Source organism: Leptonychotes weddellii, chromosome 2 (genome assembly GCF_054177405.1).
Source record: "Leptonychotes weddellii isolate Sample4059 chromosome 2, ASM5417740v2, whole genome shotgun sequence".
NCBI classification, from domain to species: Eukaryota; Metazoa; Chordata; class Mammalia; order Carnivora; family Phocidae; genus Leptonychotes; species Leptonychotes weddellii.
Window position 1 is genome coordinate 35882416 of NC_138370.1, and position 23326 is coordinate 35905741.

A 23326-nucleotide genomic window follows, 5' to 3' on the forward strand; every position below is an offset into this window, starting at 1 on the left:
TGTAAGCAGTGACCCTGTTTTGGACTTGGCAATCTGTCAGCTCTCCAGAGAAGTACTTTTTACCTGCCCTGCTGAGCACACAGAGCAGCCAGAGATGTGCATGTGTGTCTATGTACAACCCAGTAAATGGGTTTACATGTGTGCCAGTGTGTGCTGGCCATGGAACACACAGAGTTTCCTTTTGAGAAATGACTTAAGAGGCAGAGGGGGACACAACTGTAGGACAAAGGGCCACTGCCAACATCTCTGTTAGCTGAACCTTTGCAGCTCTCCTATATTTTGTCCTCATCTAACTGACAGCCTAGTGGAAACCTTACCCATTCTACCTTCTGAGCACCTCCTGCATCTGTGTACTTGCCTCCACATCACTGTACTACCTAAGTCAGACCCTCATTGTCTGCCACCTTGATTACTGCAACAGTCTCCTAACTGGCCTCCCCACCTCCAGTCTAACTCCCTTCCAAACTGTTCTCCCCACGCAGCCAGCCTGGTATCTCACTCCTCTTACCGCAACCCCAGGCTTGATGGCCCAGCCATGCTGCATTGTTCTCTCCTACCTCCATCACTCATGTGTTCTTACTTCTTTCTGAAATGCTTTTGCGATTCCCACCCCTCACCCCTTCCTTGCATGCTGACCTATGGTCAACCTTGAGGTCTTAGTGCAGGCTTCCTGGTCCCTTTCCTGGCCCAAATCTGGGAAGGTTACATGCCCCTATCACCACGGGATAACATGAACACCTGTTCAGGCATCTGAATCCCATTAGACCATCACCTCGGTGCCTGTGTTGGGGACTATTGTATCTGCAGTTCTGAATCAGTACTTGTTAAGTCAGAGGTGCTCAATGTTTATTGAACCACCAGATGTGCTGTAACTCCTTGTAAGGCTCTACCTTCGTCATTGGCTTCCCAACCAAAATGAAGCACTCCAGTGGTTTCTCCTGAAAAATCATAGAATCCAAAGCTACCAGGAGTGGGAAGACCTTAGAAATCACCTAGTTTTAGGCATGAACAGAAGGAACTGAGGCCCAGAAAGCAGTGAGTCCCCTGAGGCTGTAGGGGGAATTATGAAGATTGTTGCTCTATCATTATGTGTGGTAATCAGTGGTACCTGCCTACATCCCGCACAACTGCAACCCCAAAAAGCCCTGTCTATTGCTGATTACAAAGCATTTTCCCATCCTCACCTCATATGTTGTTTGAACCTCATAACTCTTACAGAATTGGTTTGTAGATGATCTCAGTGCCCCCATTTTATTGATTAAGGAATTGAGGCTCAGAGAGCCCAAGCCAAAAGCCCCAGAGGAAGTCTCCTCTGAATCCATACTCCATGTTCAATTCCCCTTGCCACACTGCAGCTGGCTATTTGCCTTTTCCCCACAAGAGAGTAAGATGCCAGCAAAGACTGGAATGATGAAGCCAAATGCCATGTCACCATGGCAGCACATCGCCAGGATGCTGACAGGGTAACAGCCCAACAGATCTGCAAGAGGAAAGGCCCCAGCTAAAGCTGCACTGTGTCCAGAGCTGCAAGAGTAAATGGGAAGGCAGCAGTTCTCAAACTTGCCAACCATCAGCCAGGTGCTTGACTTTATTTAAGAAAATTATTTTTCATTTGGTCTCATGGGCAATGGACCATGTCCTGCCTTTTTAAAGTGAGGTTGGGAAGCTGGAGCTGACCTGACACATCCCTCCAATTTTCCTATGCACACTTAAACATTCTGCCAAAACTAATATCTTTATTCCTAAAATCTTCAGTTCATGTAGGGCAAGCAACGTCTGCCTGTGCTGTATGGAGCATGCACTTCAGCCTTTATATTACCCAGAGGAATGAGCTGCTATTATGAAATCATTAAATTAATAACTTGGTAATATAGGCAGATATATAAAACAATCTGTTCATAGAACAAAAGAAATTACTACGTTCCAAACATTCATAATTTAATTTAACAGCAAATTAAAGTAGCATACATAATTTCAGCCTCAAAATGTCAATAGAATTATGTAAATAGAGCACTGAGTCCTATTGCTCTGTGTGTGTGTGTGTGTGTGTGCGTGCACATGCATGCAGGTGTGTAGTTGTGTATGTGACAGGAGGGCGGGGTGTAGGGTTGACATTTACCTCCTGTAGGCCTCTCTTCTTCACAACAGAGAAGCAATTGACAGAAATAGATGAGGTGCCCAGCTTTTAATTAAGAATTTATTAAACATTCAAAGAGCTGTAGAGGAAAAAAGCTAGCAAGGCACTGCTGGCTGCCAGGATTGGGTGCTGAGCAAACAGTAAGAGCTGCAGAGGAGACGGGTCCAGAGGGGCTGTGCCAGGGCTCCCTCGGGAAGGGCAAGCATCAAAGGCCACAAGGCGGGGCGCCTGGGTGGCTCAGTTGGTTAAGCGACTGCCTTCGGCTCAGGTCATGATCCTGGAGTCCCGGGATCGAGTCCCATGTCGGGCTCCCTGCTCAGCGGGGAGTGTGCTTCTCCCTCTGATCCTCCCCCTCTCATGCTCTCTGTCTCCCATTCTCTCTCTCAGATAAATAAATAAAATCTTTAAAAAAAAAAAAGCCACAAGGCCTAGATCATAGGATCTTAGAGAGACTCCATGTGAGCATAGAGGTGAGCAATGGGAACACAGGCTGCTGACTAGCATGGAATTATCTCTGGGGAATGACCAGAACAGGGGAGCTCTTCTCCTGCCCCAGCATTTGGCAAGAACTAAGCCCCCCACCTCAGGCAGCTCTGAGGTGGGTAAGGAGTAAAGTCTCTGGTCCATTCTGGTCTACTCCCTCCACAAACCACCTGCCTTGTGTGAACCAAAAGGAATGAGGCAGATGTGAGGCTGTGTGAGGGACAATGAGTCACACTATGGCAGGATTTCCTGACCCCTGTCCCTGGAAGCTCGGCAGGCAGTGGTCACTGTTAAAGCAGGAGGAGTACCAAGGGTTTCCTATGTGAGCTGACTTTGCCTCCTCTACCCAAGCTTTTCTCGCCTCTGATATCTGTTTCATGAATTGTTTTCTAGGGACAATGGGTATCCCAGTCTTGTGAACTTGCAACACTGCAAGGGACATGTGAAGCCCATAAGTTCAGCCCTGCTTCAAAACAACACACATGCACATACACAGAATTTGGAACATAATTTCAGGGGCTTCACATATGCCACTGATGAGCCCAAAGTAAAGAATCTCTGGTCTGGCTGAAACATTCATTAAGCATGGAACTATATGTATAAAGAGTAACATATGTCTAGAGCCAAGGATATGAGACAGAAATTAAGACAAGAGTTTACAGAAGGCTCCCTGGAGGAGAGAAAACACTTGAATTTGAAGGATGGCTAAGCCTTAGATAAGGAGATAGGAGGAGGAATAGATGGAGCCAAGATTAAAAAAACAACAACAACAAAAACAAAAAACAAGCATGAATGCATGAAGGATGATGAGTGTTCTATGGATGAGGGTAGGAGAGGAAAGAAGGCATCCTATGGGGAAAGGCCCTGGATGACAGAGATTTATAAACATAAGCATATAAAACATTTATCCTCTTAGAAATATTTATTTTCTCTATGCATGAATGGTGAACTACAGGAGGAATGAGTAGAACCAGGTAATCCAGTTAATAAACCATATTAATAGTTTGTAGTTTAGGGGTGAAGGGAGCAGCAACAAGACTAAGGTAGCCTAAATAGGCATGGGAAGGAGGAGACAGGGAGACACATTATGAAGATAGCCCTGACAGGACTTTGGAACTGTTGGGGGATCAGTCTGCACAGGCCAGCTGCTATAACAAAACCCCCAAAATCTAAGTGGCTTAACACTAACAGTTTCTCACTCACATCATTGTACCATGTGGGTGAATGGGGGGACTTGATCCATGTAGTCATTCACGGACCCAGGCCCCTTCCACCTGTGGCTCTAACATAGTCCACATTGTCCTCACCAGATGTGTCTCCATTCCACATAGAGCAAGAAGATGAGGGAAGAGAGACAGCATGGAGGGTTTTATGGAAGCTTTTATTGCCAGCCCAGAAGGTAATAAACATCCCTTCTGTCCATGGGTTGTTGGCCAAAGCTCATTCATGTAACTGCTTGGAGGCTGGAAAATGTAGTCTACCTGCCCAGGAGGATAAAGAAAACAATTTCCCCATTTCTATAGCTGCCTATGAAGAGAGAGGGACAGGAAGTCAAGAATGCCTATTTTCAGGCCTGGGAACTAGAAGATTGATGGGACCATTGATACATATAAGAAAATTCAGAAGGGAAGCTACAAGGATCTGAAGCTTGGCACTGTACATCCATATGTCTTATTAACCCAAAGGAATAATAAAGTAGATTTGCTCAGACATATACTTGCAACATTATCCCAGAAGCTTAGCATAACAATGTGACTCTTTCTTACATGACACAAGGAGTAATGTAGTTAGATATGACACACACAGAAATGGCAACAATAGAAAACTTAGCCTTCATCAAAATTAAAAGCTTTCATGCATCAAAGGACACTATCAAGAGAGTAAAAGAGCAACCCACAGAATGGGAGATAATATTTGCAAATTATTTACTAGATAAGGGATTAATGTACAGAATATATAAAGAACTCCTATAACTCAACAACAAAAAACAAACAACCCAACTCAAAAAATGGGCAAAGGACTTGACTAGACATTTCTTCAAAGAAGATATACAAGTAGCCAATAAGTACATGGAGGATTCTCAACATTACTAATCATTAGAGAAATGTAAATCAAAACCACAATGAGACATCACTTCACACCCATCAGGATGGTTCTTGTTAAAAACAAAACAAAACATCTTTTTTCATGAGTTGGCCACCAGAACACAGGTGTCATGAAAACCACCACTAAACTTAAACCCAAATGGGAAAGTAAAAGATTCCTATCAATATCACCATCACTGGACATGTAGACTCAGGCGAGTTTACCACTGCTGGCCGTCTGATCTATAAATGTGGTGGGATTCACAAAAGAACCGCTGAAACATTTGAGAAAGAGGCTGCTGACATGGGAAAGTTTCCTTCAAGTATGCCTGGGTCTTGAAAGCTGAATATGAACCTGGTGTCACCACAGATGTTGCCCTATAGAAATTCAAGATCAGCAAGTATTATGGGACCATCTGACCATCATTGATGCCCCAGGACATGGAGACTTTATCAAAACCATGATTACAGGCACATCTCATGCTGACTGTTCCGTCCTGGTTGTTACCACTGGTGTTGGTGAATTTGAGGCAGGTATCTACAAGAATGGGCAGACCCGTGAGCATGCCCTTCTGCTTTACACACTTGGATGTGAAACAACTAATTGTTGGTGTTCACAAAATAGATTCCCCTGAAACACCTCATAGCCAGAAGAGATACAAGGAAATTGTTAAGGAAGTCAGCACCTACATTAAGAAAGTTGGCTACAACCTCAACACAGTAGCATTTGGGCGGATTTCTGGTTGGAATGGTGACAACGTGCTGGAGCCAAGTGCTAACACGCCTTGGTTCAAGGGATGGAAAGTCACCCATAAAGATGGGAATGCCAGTGGAACCACACCGCTTGAAGCTGTGGATTGCATCCTACCACCAACTCATCCAACTGACAAGGCTTTGCTCCTCCAGGACATCCACAAAATTGGTGGTATTTACTGCCCTAGGGCCAAGTGGAGCCTGGCATTCTCAAACCCGGCATGGTGGTGACTTTTGCTTCTTTCGGTGTTACAACGGAAGTAAAGATGTTTGAAATGCACCATGAAGCTTTGAGGGAAGCTCTTCCTGGGGACAATGGAGGCTTCAAGGTCAACAGTGTGTCTATCAAAAATGTTTGTCATGGCACTGTGGCTTGTGACAGCAAAATCTACCCACCAATGGAGCCAGCTAGCTTCAGAGCTCAGGTGATTATCCTGAACCATCCAGGCCAAATCAGTGCTGGATATGCACCTGTGCTGGATGGTAACACGGCTTACACTGCTCGCAAGTTTGCTAAATGGAAGGAGATTGATCATTGTTCTGAGAAGAAGCTAGAAATGGACGCAAGTCCTTGAAAGCTGGTGATGCTGCCATTGCTGATATGGTTCCTGGTAAGCCCATGTATGCTGAGAACTTCTCTGACTATCCTCCTCTGGGTCGTTTTGCTGTTTGTGACATGAGACAGATGGTTGCTGTGGGTATCCTCAAAGCAGTGGAGAAGAAGGCAGCTGGAGTTGGCAAGGTCACCAAGTCTGCCCAGAAAGCTCAGAAAGCTAAATGAATATTATCCCCCAAACCTGCCACCCCAGTCTTAATCAGTGGTGGAAGAGCAGGCTCAGAGCTGTTTGTGTCACTTGGCCATTTAGGTTTAATAGTAAAAGACTGGTGAATGATAACAATGCATCATGAAACCTTCAGAAGAAAAGGAGAATGTTTTGTGAACCGTTTGTGTGTGCATGTGTGTATGCACATGTGTGTGTGTCAATTTCAAGTTATTAGTTTTTTAAATCAGCACTTTTTAATGGAAACAACTTGACCAAAAATCTGTCACAGAATTTTGAAACCCACTAAAACAAAAGTTTAGTGAGAAAAATGAAACAAAATATAACAAGTAACATGTTGGTGAGGATGTGGAGAAATCAGAACCCTTGTACATTGCTGGTGGAATGCAAAATGATGTCACTACTGTGAAAAACCATATGGCGGTTTCTAAAAAAATTAAACATAAGTTTATAATGTGATCCAGCAATTCCACTTCTGGGTATATACACAAAAGAACTGAAGGCAAGGACATGAATAGATATCTGTACACCCATGTTCATAGCAACCGTATTTACAATCACCAAAATGTGGAAGCAACCCAAATGTCCATTGACAGATGAGTGGATAAACAAAATGTGGTTTGTGTATACAATAGAATATTATTCAACCTTTAGAAGGGAGGACATTTGAACACATGCTGCTGTATGGATGATCCTTGAAGACAGATGCTAAGTGAAATAAGCCAGTCACAAAAGGATAAATATTCTATGATCTCATTTACACAAGGCTTCTAGAGTGGTCAAATTCATAGAGACAGAAAGTAGAATGGTGGTTGCCAGGGGCTGGGGGGTGGGGGGATGCGGAGTCAGTGTTTACTGAGTACAGAGTTTCAGTTTGAGAAGATGGAAAGTTCTGGAAAGGGATGGTGCTGATGGCTGCACAACAATGTGAATGTACTGAATGCCCTGAACTGTCTGCTTAAAAATGGTAAATTTTATGTTATGTATATTTTGCCATAATTTTTTTAAATTCCAGTATAACATACAGTGTTATATTAGTTTCAGGTGTACAATATAGTGATTCAACAATTCTATACATTACTCAGTGCTCATCATAAGTGTGCTCTTAATCCCCATCACCTATTTCACCCACCCCCCCCCCACCCACATCCCCTCTGGCAAACACCAGTTTATTCTCTATATTTATGAGTCTGGTTTTTTGTTTGTCTCCTTTTTCCTTTGTCCATTTGTTTGTTTCTTTTTTTAGAGAGAGAGAGAGCATGGAGGAGAGGCAGAGAGAGAGGAAGAGAGAGAATCTTAAGCAGTCTCCACACCTAGTGCAAGCCAGACACAGGGCTTGATCTGAAAACCCTGAGATCATGACATGAGTTGAGATCAAGAGTCAGATGCTTAACTGGCTGAGCCACCCAGGAGCCTCTCATTTTGTTTCTTAAACTCCACATATGAATGAAACATGTAGTATTTGTCTTTCTCAGACTGACTTACTTCCCTTAACATTATACTCTCTAGATCCATGCATGTTGTTGCAAATGGCAAGATTGCATTCTTTTTATGGCTGAGTAATATTCCATTATATATATACCACATCTTCTTTATCCATTCATGTATCCATGGACACTTGGGCTGCTTCCATATCTTGGCTATTGTAAATAATGCTTCTATAAGCATATATCTTTTCAAATTAGTGTTTTCATTTTCTTTGGGTAAGTACCCGATAGTGGAATTACTGGAGCATATGGTAGTTCTGTTTTTAATTTTTTGAGGATCCTCCATACTGTTTTTCACAGTGGCTGCACCAGTTTGCATTCCCACCAACAGCGCACAATGGTTCCTTTTCCTCCACATCCTCCCCAATACTTGTTTCTTGTGTTTTTGATACGAGTCATTCTGACAGATGTGAGGTGATAGCTCATTGTGGCTTTGATTTGCATTTCCCTAATCATTAGTGATGTTGACCATAATTTTTTAAAAGAGTAACATGGGTAAGTTCATCTTTCTAAAAATGCAGACTCTGTCAATATGTGATTAGCCTACATATCCTCTGTTCTGAAGCCCTCTCAAACATACGTCTGCCTCACGTAAGCTCATCATCTCTGTTCATCCCCAAACCTTCTCCTCCTGGCTCTTCATCTTAGTCCATGTGCACACGTACTTCCAGGAGCCAGGTGAAAAACCTCATTGCCCTCTTCTCCTCTTCCCTCCTGTGAGCCTGCAGGTCCAACAGACAAGTCTCTCAAATCCATCCTCCCCTTTCCTCGCCACAGCCCCAGGCACTGCTTCAGTTCTGGCTTCATGGAAGTTTATCTTTCTGTATCTCATACTGGCAGCTGGAATAGCCTCGAAGCTGGTCCCAAGGCTCCCATCTCATCCAAGCTTCCTCTCATTTCAGGGGGAGTCTTCCTGATGCAGGCCACGGTCTGCTCTGACTGGCTCTCAGGTAGGCACTGTGCAAAATGTGCACATTATCTCACCTGCATCCTGGGCAGGTGCACTTCCTCTGCCCCATTTCCAAAGAGGAAAATGAGGATTGGAGGGTGTCAGCCACCATGTCAAAGTCACATAGCTGACAAGTGACAAGGCTGAGATTCCCACCAGAACCATCAAACACCAATTAATAATAACAGCTAGCACCGACTCAGGGTTAGCTCTGTGTATAACGTGGTTCTAAGAGCTTTATACCTAATAGTTCACGTAATCCTCACAACAACCCCACAAAACAAGACAGTTATCATCCTTAGTTTACAGTTGAGGCCATCAAGGTGGAAAGAGCTTAGGTAACTTGCCCAAATTAACCCAGCTAGAAAAGAGTGGAACCAAAACTCAAAACCCAGTCTGGTCAAGAGCATGACCATGTAGGGCATTCCCCTCCTCCAAAACCTGCAGAATAGACATCACCCTCTGTAGCCTGGGAACCAAAACCCAGCCCCAGATGGTCACATTCAACCTTCCACCCTCATTTAATGCTGTACCCAACTAGACATGGCACCCCAACACCTCACACTGCTCCTTCATCCTGGGGTGTCCTTCAGAACCTCTCCACCCATAAATACTAGGTTAATCTTTACAAAGTTCCATTGACTATCATCCATTTTGGATGCCCACCCCAATTGCCAGGACCTGTTTAAAATTCATTCATGGGTTCCTGGGTGGCTCAGTCCGTTAAGCATCTGCCTTCGGCTCAGGTCATGATCTCAGGGTCCTGGGATCCAGCCCCGCGGGGATCCCTGCTCAGCAGGGAGTCTGCTTCTCCCTCTGCCTCTTCCCCTCCCCCCTGCTTGTGCTCTCTCTCTCTCTCACTCTCTCTCTCAAATAAATAAAGAAAATCTTTGAAAAAATTCATTCATTCAACCAAATTTATCGAATACTTTCTATAGCCCATCTGTGTGCCAGGTGCTGGGGATACATTGGTAAATGAGACAAAGTTTTCATCCTTAAAATACTGCCAAACAAGTGCCATCATTGGGTTCTATACATGGATCCTTGGATTATCATGAACAATTTATGTGTTTATCTCTGTCACAACATAGTGGGCTCCCAGGGTCAAGGCGACATCTTATCAAGCTCTGTGTCCTCTTCTTGTACCTTGATCTTAGGTAGATAAACCCAGAAAATGTGTTCGGTGAATCAATGTTTAAATGACTCAGTGGGCCCCACTGAATTATAAATCTCATGAAATAAAACCCAGCCTCCCATGATGAGTCATGAGCTGGAGGAGTTGAGTGTCTTCATCTGTAGGACTGGCCTCTGCATACTCTGCGAGACTTGCTCTCTCACTGTTAATACTGTTGATTTGCATAGCAGGCAACATTTTACAAAATATTTTCACATCCATTTTCTCATTTGATTCTCCATGGTAGGGAAATATAATCTTTTGCATTGGCTTGAAATTAATTTTCTATATGTCCATAAGCATGTTTTGATTACTCCTGATTAAGTTGTCAAACCAAAGAAGTCTGCTGAAAATAAACAAAATGTCCCTAGAGGAATAATCTGGAGAGAACTGGCTCAGAGAGTCCTGGAACAGCATCCTCATCTGTTCATGGGGGACTTCATGGGGCCGTGGTAAGGCTCAAGGGAAATAAGGAGACACACTGAACTTGGCACAGGGTAAATATTCAATAAAGATGATAAAGGTAAAATGTTTTTTACTAATAATGGAAAGCCAAGAAGTAGGTTGTTGAACAGATCAGGCACTAAGTCCCTGAGAAACTGGGTTTAAGTGACTTTCCCAAGTCATAGAGTGAGTTTGCCTTAAACCCCAAAATGAAGGTCATTCTTAGGCCTCAGTCTTTCCAGAAAGCACAGTTTCTTACAGAGTCCTGACCAGTCCTCACTCGGACCCTAACTCAAGCTCTTGACCAAAGTTCCACCTCAAAAACTTACCCCTTCCTTGATTTGAGTGGCTCATTCAGAAGTTCGGGTTCAACATTCTCATTTGAAAGACATAATGGTTTCCGCTGGTTTGAAATTAATTTGCTGTAATTCACACTAGTGTATTTTGATTGCTTTTGATTAAGTTTAACAAACTAAAGAAGTCTGCTGAAATTAAACATCAAAGTAAACAGTCCCTTTTCTAAGGCTCCTTGTGCATAATTATCAGCTTTGTCATTCTTGCTAAATATATTCATTATGTGACAGCCCCTATGCCTGGGTAGTGGTAATTAATACAGAATTCCAAAATCAATTCCAGAGAAATCCTCTAAAATCAAGGAAGCTCATTTGCATAACTTCTACAATGCATGAATGAATTGTTTTGAAACTGAGATGAAAAGAAAGGGGCTTTCACAGGTCAGAGTTTCCGTGTAAATAAATAAAGTGGGCTGCATATTTAATATTGGGTTTGTTGTAAAGAAAAATAGGTCTTTCATGGGAAGTGTGAATAAACAGGTAAATGGCTCTTTGGAGCCATCACTTTGCAGAAAGCTTCACCAAAATTAGTGGCTAATAATTAACCACCCAAGAGACTAATGCGTTGAGAAAAGTTCACAGGCAGCTTTGTTACATTGCCGAAAATGATGAAAATTAAAGTTAATATCACTTTCTTAAATGTGGTGAAATAATTTAAATATTTTTATAAGAGGGGAAAAAAGACCTCCTCACGCCTCCATTTGTTTGCTTATTTTCATCCAGGGAAATACAGGGAGAAAAACACCAGCTGCAAAACTCTGCTCCTCAGAAGCTGAGTGACTCTGGGCCCAAGATGCAAGCTCCCAGAGCCTCGAGGTCCTCACTGAAGAATAGGGACAACTGAGCTCTGTCCCTAGCTCCCTCTGAGGGGTGCCAGGGAGAGGGGAGTGCTTCTTTCCTGGTGCCCAGCTCCTCCAACTACAGCTCTTCTCCGTGCACATCAACTGTTAATGACAATAAGAAGAAGAATATTTATCAAGAGCTTATCAGACCCCATGCTAAGCACTTTTCTTGGGTTCTCATTTTTAATCCTCACAATAACCCTATGAGAAAGTTGCTATTAGTATCATCTCTTTCTAAAAGTTTAAACAACTTTTCTAATGAGAAAACCAAGGCTTGGAAAGGGCAGCCAGCTCAGTGGCAAAGCTGGTTTCTGAACACAAGGGCTGTGTATTTAACCATTGCATTATGGGGTGGCCCTGGGGGAGGGAGTGCCAACCTGATGTGCATGGAAGCAATATAATGTCTGAAAATATTCGCAAAACTATTTGTGTATGTGCATTTTGTGGAAGAGTGTCTAAAATATTTATCTGATTCTCAAAGGAGTCCTTGACACCCAAAAGGCTAAGGGGCCCTGTGCTAGTGTTTGAAATTGAACCAGACCCAGTAAGCAGTCTAAGACTGCTTTGTTATTTGAAGTACAGTCCAGCTTCAGCATCACCTGGGAGCTTGTGAGAAAATGCAAATCTTTGGCCCCATTCCAGACACACTGAATCAGAAGCAGGGTCTTAGCAAGATCCCCCAGGAGATTGCCATGTCTCTTATCCTGCCTGAGGGAGCAAGGAAGGCTATCTGAAGGAGGTGACACATGAAATTAGCCCTAAATGATGAGAAAGAATCAGCCAAGGGACAAGGACGGTAGGTAAGAATATTTCAATGAGAGGGGACTACATAAGCAAGGTGTGAGGAATTCAATCACAGATGATGAGGTGTGAGGGATTCAATCACAGGTGACAATCGGAAAGTTCCAAGCAGGTTAAATTGCTGGTGTGTGCGGTGTGAGGCCTGGGGTTCCAGAGGGGTGAGGTGAGAACACCCCAATATATGCTTGGAATGTATGCTCAGGAGAGGGAAAGCCACCAGAATGGCTGCTGAAGCAGGAGCCTGAGGTGGTCAGATACACATTTTAGAAAATCACTCAAGTCGCAGAATGGAGGCTGGACATGGCCAACCCTATGGGCATTACTAAGAAGGATCGGCCTACCACCCTCCCATCACTCCTCCAGCCCTTTTTTCCCCCACCTCAAGCCAAACTTATCCACACCATGCCCTGCTTCTGTTCCCCAAACCTGTGACCTGAGAGTCCCTCTGTACTGTGACTATGCAGGTGACCGAGACCACAACTGATAATATGTCAGATGCCAGCTCCCTGAGATCAGGCCTGTGACCGCCAGTCTCCAGTCGCAGAGGGGTCCTGGGCACGGCATAAGTGCTCAGTGAGGGTTCATGGCAGCAAAGAATAATCATGAGATTAATTCAGTGTTCTGTTTGGGCAGGAGCGCCTGACTTTTCTTAGGACGCGAGGGTATCACAGCACATAGCAAGATGGACCATGTGTTGCTCCCGCAAGTTATCAGAGTGCAAGGAAATTGGGACTGAAATTCTGTTGCAGTGCATTTGGCCAGGTAACAGGTTCTGTGAACTTGAGACTGAAGGAGGAGAGCCATGAGCTGATGTGTCCCCACCCCTCAGAGGCTGCAGCCAGAGGTGGGGGCTTCATGGGCCATTTTTCCTTCCCTTCTGGGCCTCTTCCCTGGCTCCCCTCACGCTCATGCCCATTAGACAAGCATTTATTATGCTTGTAGAGGACAGAGAGAAATAAAGAGAAGTAAGTGGGAGCCTCAAGGAGCTTGCATCCACCTGGAGGAAAGAGGCAGGTACAGCAGAAAAGGAGAGTAGCGCGTGCCCCGCCCCCCACCCCAAAGATTCTGCACACAATACCTTCACCTGCCAACTCCCCTGAGCTGCCTTTGCGGCTGGCTTCAAGCCTCCTGTGTTCAGCAGCTCTGCCGCAGGAATGCGGAATGTTAACCATGAGGCTGGCTGCCTCTGCGTCACCGTGAGGTTGCCAGCCAGCACTGTGCCCTGGTCTGCCCAGAGGGGCACCCCTCTCTAATTCACAGAGAGGTACCCCGTAGGCTGGTACCTCCTTAGAGGCCAGTTCAGGACTCTGCTTGGAGAATGAAGATGAAGAGGAGTTTTCACTCATGTTGTGAGCGCCTGTGAGGGTAGGACCCAAGTTCATTCTCATAGCAACCCAGAGTGCTGGCTTGTATCTCTATTTGCAGGCCCGGTGAAGCTGTGAGTGGCTGAGGGGTGCAGCTGGGATTGAGCCTGGCTCCATCCTGCTCACAGCCCCGCTGGCTTCCAGCATCCCAGCTGGATCAGAGTCCCCGGGGGGCCAGCTCTCCCCTCCCCTCCAGCTGCCATTTCCTGTTCCCTCTTTCGTAGTAAACACTAAACGAGAAAGTAAAATCAATGAGAAATAATAAGCATTAAAAAAATGACCCCATAAAAAGACAACCTTAAGAGCAGTAAAAACAAAAGCATGGCTTTAAAAAAACAATTGGGCAAAATCAGCACGGCGGGGGCCAGCCGAGAAGATTAATCTGAATTTTTAAATCTCAAACAATAAAACCATGCGGAGAGGCAAGTCAGAGGCCCAGTGCCGTAAGCACACATTTTATTTTTTTTATTCAAATTCAATTAACCAACATATAGAACGTCATCAGTTTCAAATGTAGAGTTGAGTAATTCAGCAGTTGCTTATAACACCCAGTGCTCATCACATCACGTGCCCTCCTTAATGCCCATCACCCAGTTGCCCATTCCCCCCCACCCGCCTCCCCTCCAGCAACCCTCAATTCCTTTCCCATAGTTAAGAGTCTCTCATGGTTTGTCTCCCTCTCTGACTTCTTCCCATTCTGTTTTTCCTTCCCTTCCCCTATGATCCTCTGTGCTATTTCTTATATTCCTCATATGAATGAAACCATATGATAATTGTCTTTCTCTGATTGACTTATTTCGCTCAGCATAATACTCTCCAGTTCCAGGCACCTGGGTGGCTCAGTCATTAAGTGTCTGCCTTTGGCTCAGGTCATGATCCCAGGGCCCTGAGATCGAGCCCCACATAGGGCTCCCTGCTAGGCGGGAAGTCTGCTTCTCTCTCTCCCACTCTCCCTGCTTGTGTTCCCTCTCTCGCTGTCTCTTTCTCTGTCAAATAAATAAATAAAAATCTTTAAAAAAAAAAAAAACTCTCCTGTTCCATCCTGGTCAATGTAAATAATAAGATTTCATTGTTTCTGATGGCCGAGTAATATTCCAATGTGTGTGTATGTGTATATATATATGTATATCCCATATCTTCTTTATCCATTCATCAGTCAATGGACATCTCAGCTCTTTCCATAGTTTGGCTATTGTGGACACTGTTGCTATTAACATTAGGGTGCAGGTGCCCTTTTGAATTACTGTGTTTGTATCCTTTGGATACATACCTAGTGCCCTTTCGAATCACTACATTTGTATCCTTTGGATAAGTTGCTGGTTCATAGGGTAGCTCTATTTTTAACTTTTTGAGGAACCTCCCTACTGTTTTTCCAGAGTGACTGTACCAGCTTGCATTCCCACCAACAGTATAAGAGGGTTCCCCTTTCTCCGCATCCTTGCCAACATCTTTCATTTCCTGACTTGTTAATTTTAGCCATTCTGACTGGTGTGAGGTGGTATCTCATTGAGGTTCTGATTTGTATTTCCCTGATGCCAAGTGATGTTGAGAATTTTTTCATGTGTCTGGTGGTCATTTGTATGTCAAATGAACATGAACAGAACATGAAATGAAATGAACATGAACAGAACATATCTGTTCATGTCTTCTGCCCATTTCTTGACTGGATTTTTTTGTTTTTTGGGGCATTGAGTTTGATAAGTTCTTTATAGATTTTGGATACTAGCCCTTTATCTGATAAGTCATTTGCAAATATCTTTTCCCCTTCCATAGGTTGCCTTTAGTTTTAGGAAGCAGAGATTTTAAAAGACGGGGGAGGATTTCGAGGTTGGACTCCGGTCGTCATGTGCCTCCCACCCTGGTGGGCAAAATCAGCACTCTTTGCAATGGTGCAGGAAGGCTTCCTGGAAGAAGTAGCATTTTAGCTGAACTTTGAAGTTAGGCTACCATTTGGCAGTCTTCCCAGAAGAGAACTGAAAAAACAAAGTCATGTAGGCAAGAGATGATGCAGAATTTTGGAGAGATTGGATGGCTGTCAGCCTGCCTGGAACAAGTTGTTATCCTAGGGGAGAAGTGATGCAGAAGGACCCAGAATTGGTTTGAGACCGACAAGGGGGAACCTTAAGCCCACCTCCGGAGTGTGGGCCAAGGTCAGGTGGCTCTTCCTCATGGAACAAGGAGAAAGGCCAAAGGGTCCCTCCAAGAAGCTTCAAGGTCACCTGTAGCTCTTTCCCTGCCACAGGGAGGGCTGAAGGGCAGCGTCACTGACTCAAGGTCATTAACCACATGAGAGGCTCAGGCAGGGCCAGGGCCCGAGGGAGCTGAGTCCTTTGCTGAATAAGGACTTGGCCCAGTTTTGTTTCCTGGAGTGACTGTGTGTCAGGAGGATGTAAAGACTCCTTTACAGAACAACGATTCTTCCTGGCAGGATATGAGAAGTCTGGCAGGGGTGCTGACCAGGGGTGGGCCTGGGGGTTCAGCTCCACCGTGGCAGAGTGAGGGAGGGGAGGAATGGAAAAAGCGCAAGGGGGGTGACGGTGGAATGGGAACAAAAGGGGAAAATGTCCCCTGTAACTATGGGTAGGTTTTAAGCAAGTCAAGTTCCTACCGATGTGCAGACTCCAGCTCCCACCATTGGGGCTCCCCTCCTCCTCCCATGCCCACATACCTCTTCCCTTTTCCTCCATCCCCAACACACATATGCACACAAGCAACACACTCATCCATATGCTCACAGACTCCCACGTCTGTGTGTGACATTCACACACTTGCCTTCCCACACGAAGACTCACACTCACAGACACACTCACACACTCGTACACAGGCATAGTCCCCTAAGCTTCAGTCAGATTACTAATGTTTTCAACAGCCTCAGCAGAATTAATAAAACAAAGGCAATGCAGTGAATTTTTTCCAATGCCGTATTTATTCAATTTAAAGAACTCCACATCATTCTGAGATTATGTACTTTCTCTCCTCTTTGGTTTGGGGCAAGGGAATGTTAAAAATATCCTTTCTTTTAGGAAAGGATGGTGATAATAGATGGTAGCATTTTTTCTTCATATCCTTTCTTAGCAAAACACAAAACCGGTGATCCTATATTGATTTCCAACTAATATTTATTTATTCTGGCCTGTGAACTCCAAAGCCAGGAAATGGCTACCTTAGGCTGAAACACATAGGTTCTGGAACATGTTAAGCCCCTCCTGCCTCTAGCCTTCTAAGCTGGAAGTACCTTTCTCGTTTCCCTGATGCCCTCCGACGACTCATTCCCCCATATCGCTCCCCTGGAAAGCATCCAGAGCCCCAGTGCAGTGCTGTGCCCTGGGAATACCTCACTTGAAGCACCACTACTTAAAGGGTAAGTTTCCTGGAGTGTTTGCATGTTAGGACAGTCATGGCTAATAATACGTTCTTCCGATTGCAAAGGACTCCATCTTCCCCACTGATGGAGCTGGTCTCCTAGCAGTCTGACCTCAGTAGGCAGCTGAATCCCACCTCTCTTCTTCCTTGCAGAGCAGGTCCCTTTATGGCACCGTGAGCAGATTCTCTAACTCTCTGGTTGATTTTGATTATTAAAAAGTTCAGTCCGTCTTACATTGTGTTCTGCATCCATTTAAAGATTTTCTTCTCCTCAGCCCTGAACAGCCTTCAGCTTCAGGACTGGAAGAAGTGAGGTCTGGTCTTTTGTGTCTTCCTATTCCTTTCCGGGAATCCTGAAGAGAAGTGTGAAGACCACCCAAGAACATCCCCTCTTCCCTCTCCTTGAGTGCTGGGGCAGGGAAGCAAAATGAGACAGGCTACATCTTTTTAACTGACTGCTTTCCAGGCACATAGAAGTATTGTGGACTAAGTGTGTCCCCCAAAATGTGTATGTTGAAACCTTAACCCCCATGTGACTGTATTTAAAGACAAAACCTTTAAGGAGGTAATTAAGGTTAAGTGAGGTCCTATGGGTAGGGCCTTAACCCTGTAGCACTGGTGTCCTAAGAAGCAGAGAGACACACACCAGAGCTCTCTCTCTCCATGTGCACAGGGGAAAGGCCCTTTGAGGACACAGAGCGAAGGTGACTGTCTGCAAACCAGGAAGAGCACCCTAACTAGAAACCACACTGTCAAAACCTTGATCTTGGACTTCCAGTCTCCCAAACTGTGAGAAAATAAATGTCTGTTGTTTAAAACACCCCATCTGTGGGACACCCGGGTGGCTCGGTAGGTTCAGTGTCCAACTCTTGATTTCAGCTCAGGTCATGATCTCAGGGTCATGAGATCGAGGCCCATGTTGGGCTTCTGCGCTCAGTGAGGAGTCTGCTTGAGATTCTCTCTCCCTCTGCCCCTTCCCCTCCCTGAGCCCTATTAATTAATTAGTTAAATCTTTTTAAAAAATTAAAATAAAACACCCCATCTGTGTGGTCTTGTTGTGGCAGCCTGAGCAAACTAAAGCAGAGTTATTCCAGGTCTCTTTCTTTTTTTTTTTTAAAGATTTTATTTATTTGAGAGAGAGAGACACAGCGAGAGAGGGAACACAAGCAGGGGGAGTGGGAGAGGGAGAAGCAGGCTTCCCGCGGAGCAGGGAGCCCGATGCGGGGCTCGATTCCAGGACCCTGGGATCACGACCTGAGCCGAAGGCAGACACTTAACGACTGAGCCACTCAGGCACCCCTCTAGGTCTCTTTCAACTCCACCTGGTTCCACGGGCTTCAGGTAGCCTCTGCCGGAGCACATGGTTATTTTAAGGCATTTCATGCTGGGTAGTCCCTATGGGTCACCACCTGATGCACCAGGGTTAGAGAAAACGATACAACATCACGTGGCATAGATTAAGGAATGGGCTTCATTGGAGAAAGGGAAACTTACAAGCCTAGGTCAGCCAGAGAGGAGAAGGCACAGGCCCCATGCCCTCACCAGCCCACAGCCAGGTGTCCAGCACTGTGCTGGATATGTAACTGTGGTCACCACTGCAGTGGGGACTGCCATCCCATCTGCCTCCCTCTGCATAGGGCAGATGTGGAGTAACATGACCAGTGGTGGAAGAGTTCCATGACTTTGGTTGCAGGTAGGCTAAAGTTGGAGTGCCTCCTATTTACAGGATTGACAGGGGAGCAAGACCTCAATACCTGGATAGTTCCTGGAATCTCTTCCCTAGTAATCCTGCTTCACATGCCAGATTCACTCGGCCCTCCACTGCCGATAACAGAGAAAGGTCAGGGTGCCTCTCCTCAGCTGTCCTGGTCGGTATATCCTCACTGAGGTCCAGCCTCCCACCCTACCCTCCAGGATCCTTCACACTGACCCTGGGCAGGTCAGTTGCCATCCCTAATGTCCAGGCAACACCGTGTGCTCCTAATGTCCACAGTGTGCTCCAGCCAACTCCCACTGCAAGAGACCCCAGGTAAGAAGCAGGCCCCAGGGTTGTTCTCCCCCAGCTCCTGGCAACACGTGACACACACGCCAGCTGTCCCTTGAGCTCCCCACTGCCTCACGCACCATTCCAGTGATAACACCACAATGTCTGCCAGCTCCCCAGGCTAGTGAGAACCCAGCGGGAGAGAGAGCTTGTATATCTCAGTTCCTATGAGTGACTATCTTACCCCTCATTGTTGCCTTTGGAAAAGGATGCTCTCCCAACCAGACAAAAGGAAGGGAGAAGCCTCAGAACTTCTCACAGATGAATGAGTCATGAATCCCCAAATGCCTCCGCTCATCTCACAGGTGGGAGTGCGTAGAGACTGAGGCCATGACTGGGGATGGCAAGGCCAGTTCTGTTACCACTTTGTAGTCCCTAGAAGCAGTGTCTGGACAGATTTGGGCCCAAGCCACCAATTCTGAGCAACAGTAGGACTCCCACTGGACAAGCTGTTACATGGAGCTGTGGCAGGAAGATGGACCACTGAGCCTGCCATCCCCTGAAGCCTGGCCCAATCCCCACAAGGCCTCTGGAACTCACTCTCTATCCTCCCATCTGCCATGGGTGAACATGTTCCCATCTGTTAGACAGACCCTAACCCCAGGGTGACTGATCATAATAAAAGTAGCTGTGTGTTAGGGACTGAATTGTGTCCCTCTAAAATTCATATGTTGGAGTCATAACCTCCTGTACCTCAGAATGTGACCATATTTGGAGACAGGGTTTTAAAGAAGTAATTAAGCTAAAACGAGGTCAGTAGGGTAGGCCTTAATCTAATCTGATTGTTGACTTTATAAGAAGGAGAGATTAGGAGATACACACAGAAGGAAGACCATGTGAGGACACAGAGAGAAGACAGCCATCTGCAAGCTAAGGAAAGAGGCCTCAGAGGAAACCAACCCTGCCCACACCTTGGTCTTGGACTTCCAGCCTCCAGAACTGTGAGAAAATAACTTCTGTTGTTTAAGCCATTCAATCTGTGGTACTTTGTTAGGTTAGCCCCGACTGACTAACACACCGTGCCTCATGGATAGAGAAAGCTTCCCGTCCTTAACCTCACTTTACCTCATTTGAGCCTCACTAGAGCTCTGTGAGTAGTAGGGCAGGGGTCATTGCTCACATCCTAAAGTTGAGGCTCCAAGCAGATAAGTAACCTGAGAGGACACTGGGCCCCCCAGAATCCTGGCCAGGGCTCCTTCCTCCTCACCATGTTTCCTCCTCTTGTCACCATGTTTCCTCCCTGGCACAGCCTTTCTTCTGCACCATGAGGGCTCAGCTGCCTCCCCGGCACTCGCCAGGCCTTGGTGGGAGGCTGGGAGACCATTTCACTCCAGTCACATCCTAGGTCCCACCCCCCCGCACCATCTCCTAGGCCTCCTGCCCCTCATGTCACCCAAGCAGCTCAGGGCCACCTGGACTTAGGCACTCAGTCCTGGTGCCATTGTTTCCATGGACACCCATGCCCACCCCTGCCTGCAGAATGAGCCTGCACATAGCTGGGTTGGCAGCTGAACTGAAGTTAATAACAGGCTGAGGTGTGACCCACTGAGCAGCGGGGGTTAATGGCTTGGTTAGGGGATGGGGGCGGTGGAAATGTTCAGTTAGTGAAAGAGATACCTGTGTGCCACCCCTGGGGTTTGGAAAAGGAGAGCAGGAAGGAGGTGCTAGAAGCAGAAAGGAAGCGGGGGAAATTGAACAAAAAAGGGAAGAAAAGAGGAAATGGGAAGCAAGAGAGAGAGGCGTGAAAGAGAATGAAGGGATAAAGCTGTCGCTGGTGGAACCATGGCCAGCACCAGGGCAAGCTGTCTTCCACTCCTCACCCCAGCTTTGGGGGTGTTGTTGCAATCCGTGAAATGCAAAGAGCCTCTTGGACTTAGAAGTTGTAACCCACCAGAGCAGGGACACACTCTGTGTCTGTCCTCTTAGTGTCCCTTCCCGTCCCTAAACATGGTGTCTCCACCTCATTCTTTCATGTCCCCCTTCCTCACCATTCCCAATGGCCCCCACCCCTCTTGTCCCCAGAACAAATCCACGTTTTCTCCCACTGATTTGCTCTTTCTCAGCATAAAGCGTGTGGACCAATTGTGGTTTTCTGTTGGGCAGCTGCGCACCTTGATGAATGTGCACGGGGGGCATTGGCTGCTGGGCGACCCTTGGCAACATCACATGCATATCTTCACTGTGATGCAGGCGGTTACACTCAATGGAGTGTTTACATGGGTTGGGGCTATTTACAGACACACGTGTCCATAGGCTGCAGTTACAGTGGCCTTGGCCCTTGGACTTGCCATCAGGGGAACCTCACAGAAATTATAACACACATTCTCAAAACAGTTCTGATAGGGAGTTTTCCCTGTTTTTCTGAGCAGAGAATGCTCAGAGGCACAATATTGCCATGTCGAGCACCTACTATGTGCCTGGGCTTCATATAAGTACCTTATGTCTGGTCTTTCTAACAAACTGAGTAGACATTTATGTCCCTACTTTGCAAATGAGGAAACTGAGGTTCCATTAGATTAAGGAACTATTCACAAGTCCAACAAAAAGTTGGTGGTGAATCTAAAGCCAAAGCCTGTGCCATTTCTGATATGTCACAGAAAAGAATTCACATGGCCTTCAACAGACAACACAGCCACAGCCATCTTGGTCTGTTCATCACCATGAAATCAAACTTTTTCAGTCTTCATACAGCTTTGTATTTTCAAAGCCCAGAACATTTTTCTGGGCACAGAAGGGACTCAATAAATGGCTATGGATAATGAGAAAGTCATACAGACAAACAAGATCTTGATTAGCCAGACTCCTGCCAATGCGAATTCTCAAGTAACTAAAACAACATCATTGAGCTTCTAATTTAAGTGACACAAGCAAATCGAAGCAAAAGAGATTTGTGTCTGACCACTATTTTGAGGATTCCCCTCAGTTCAGGTCGATGGACTAGACAGCCAGTGGGCTGGGTTGAGGAACACATGCATTCTTGCAGTGGGGTCAATGTCCTGCCCCCACAGTCCGTAAGACCATCTACTGTCTCACTCAGAGAGAAGTGATAAACACAAGTTTGACCCCAAGGCCCAAGAAAACTCCTAACACTCAACAGAATCAAGAGGCATGATGAGGGCTTACTATGTTCTGGGCATTGCATTAGACATTGAATGGAGTCTGGAATTACAATAATGGTCCAAACATGTGCACTACATTATAGTAACTGAAGCAGGAGAATAGTCAGAGACTACAAGAAAACTTTTAATAGTCAGGGTAGATAAGTGCAGTCTATTGAGTTGACTCTCAGTTAACTTGACAATTCAATTACCCAAGCTAACCAGTCTCAGTTAATCAAGGTTACAATACAATTGGGATTGACTCTACAGATTACTTATCCTCTAATGACCAAAACATTCCATAAGTATGTCCTTCCTGGATGTGAAACTTTCAGTGTAGCTTTCAGTTCTCATCAGCTTCACAGCCCCCCACCCCCGTAGCTCCTTGTGCAAGAGCCTCCTCTAATCCCCAGTATCCCTCTTTCTGAACATATTTCTGAGCATGAGGAGGGCAGTGAAATGTGACCTTGGCAGTGAAGTTTGACCTTGGCCTTCTACTTACTTACTAGCTTTATGACACTGGGAAAGTTGATTTACCCTTCAGAGCCTCAGTTTCCTCATCTCTGAAGTGGGATGACTCTACCTGCTCCCTGGAGTTTATTATTTACTCATGTATATCCTCACCTTGCTGTACATAAGTTTTAAAGAAGCTTATGTTTAAGGAGTTTAGGGAGCCATAAGGTAACAAAGTAAAGGTTGAAGCTGACAGCAGAAAGAAAAAAGAATTAAGGCAGGGATAAAACAGATAAAGCACTGGAAACGTGAAGATGACAAAGATTTAGGAGCTGGCCACACTAATGGCCCCAAACGTTATAGAAGCTAATGTGAAAGGGAAGGTTGGCCATTTATATAATTCACAGGGTTCCTAACAGAGATACTATATGACCAAAGGTAGAATTGTACTTGGCACTTAGGCCAGAGAAAAAGGTCTCTGTGGACACTTCTTAAAGAGAACCCATTCGTGATGCAATAAGCAACACCCTTGTGGTAAATGCCACCAAGATTTGTTTTCAATCACTCCCCATGTGGACGAGGAGCATCCCACCAAAGCCCATTCAGTAGGTGCAGGAAGATTTGAAGGAGGGGACACAGGAAGGACAGAATGACGAGGTCTTGGTGCTCAGTTCTAGTGCTATGACTTAGCCTGGGATAGACTTTAGACTGTTGA

General features: G+C 45.6%; 1 long non-coding RNA gene across 1 annotated transcript in view; it reads right to left on the bottom strand.

Annotated features, from left to right (window-relative positions):
• Nucleotides 1–2485: 2485 nt before the first annotated feature.
• The window catches only part of LOC145718469 (uncharacterized), a 436241-nt gene continuing 415400 nt past the window's right edge, over nucleotides 2486–23326 (bottom strand). Inside the window, exon 3 of the long non-coding RNA XR_014141854.1 lies at nucleotides 2486–2519. This is a non-coding gene — a long non-coding RNA (uncharacterized LOC145718469). The remainder of the gene's footprint in view (nucleotides 2520–23326) is intronic.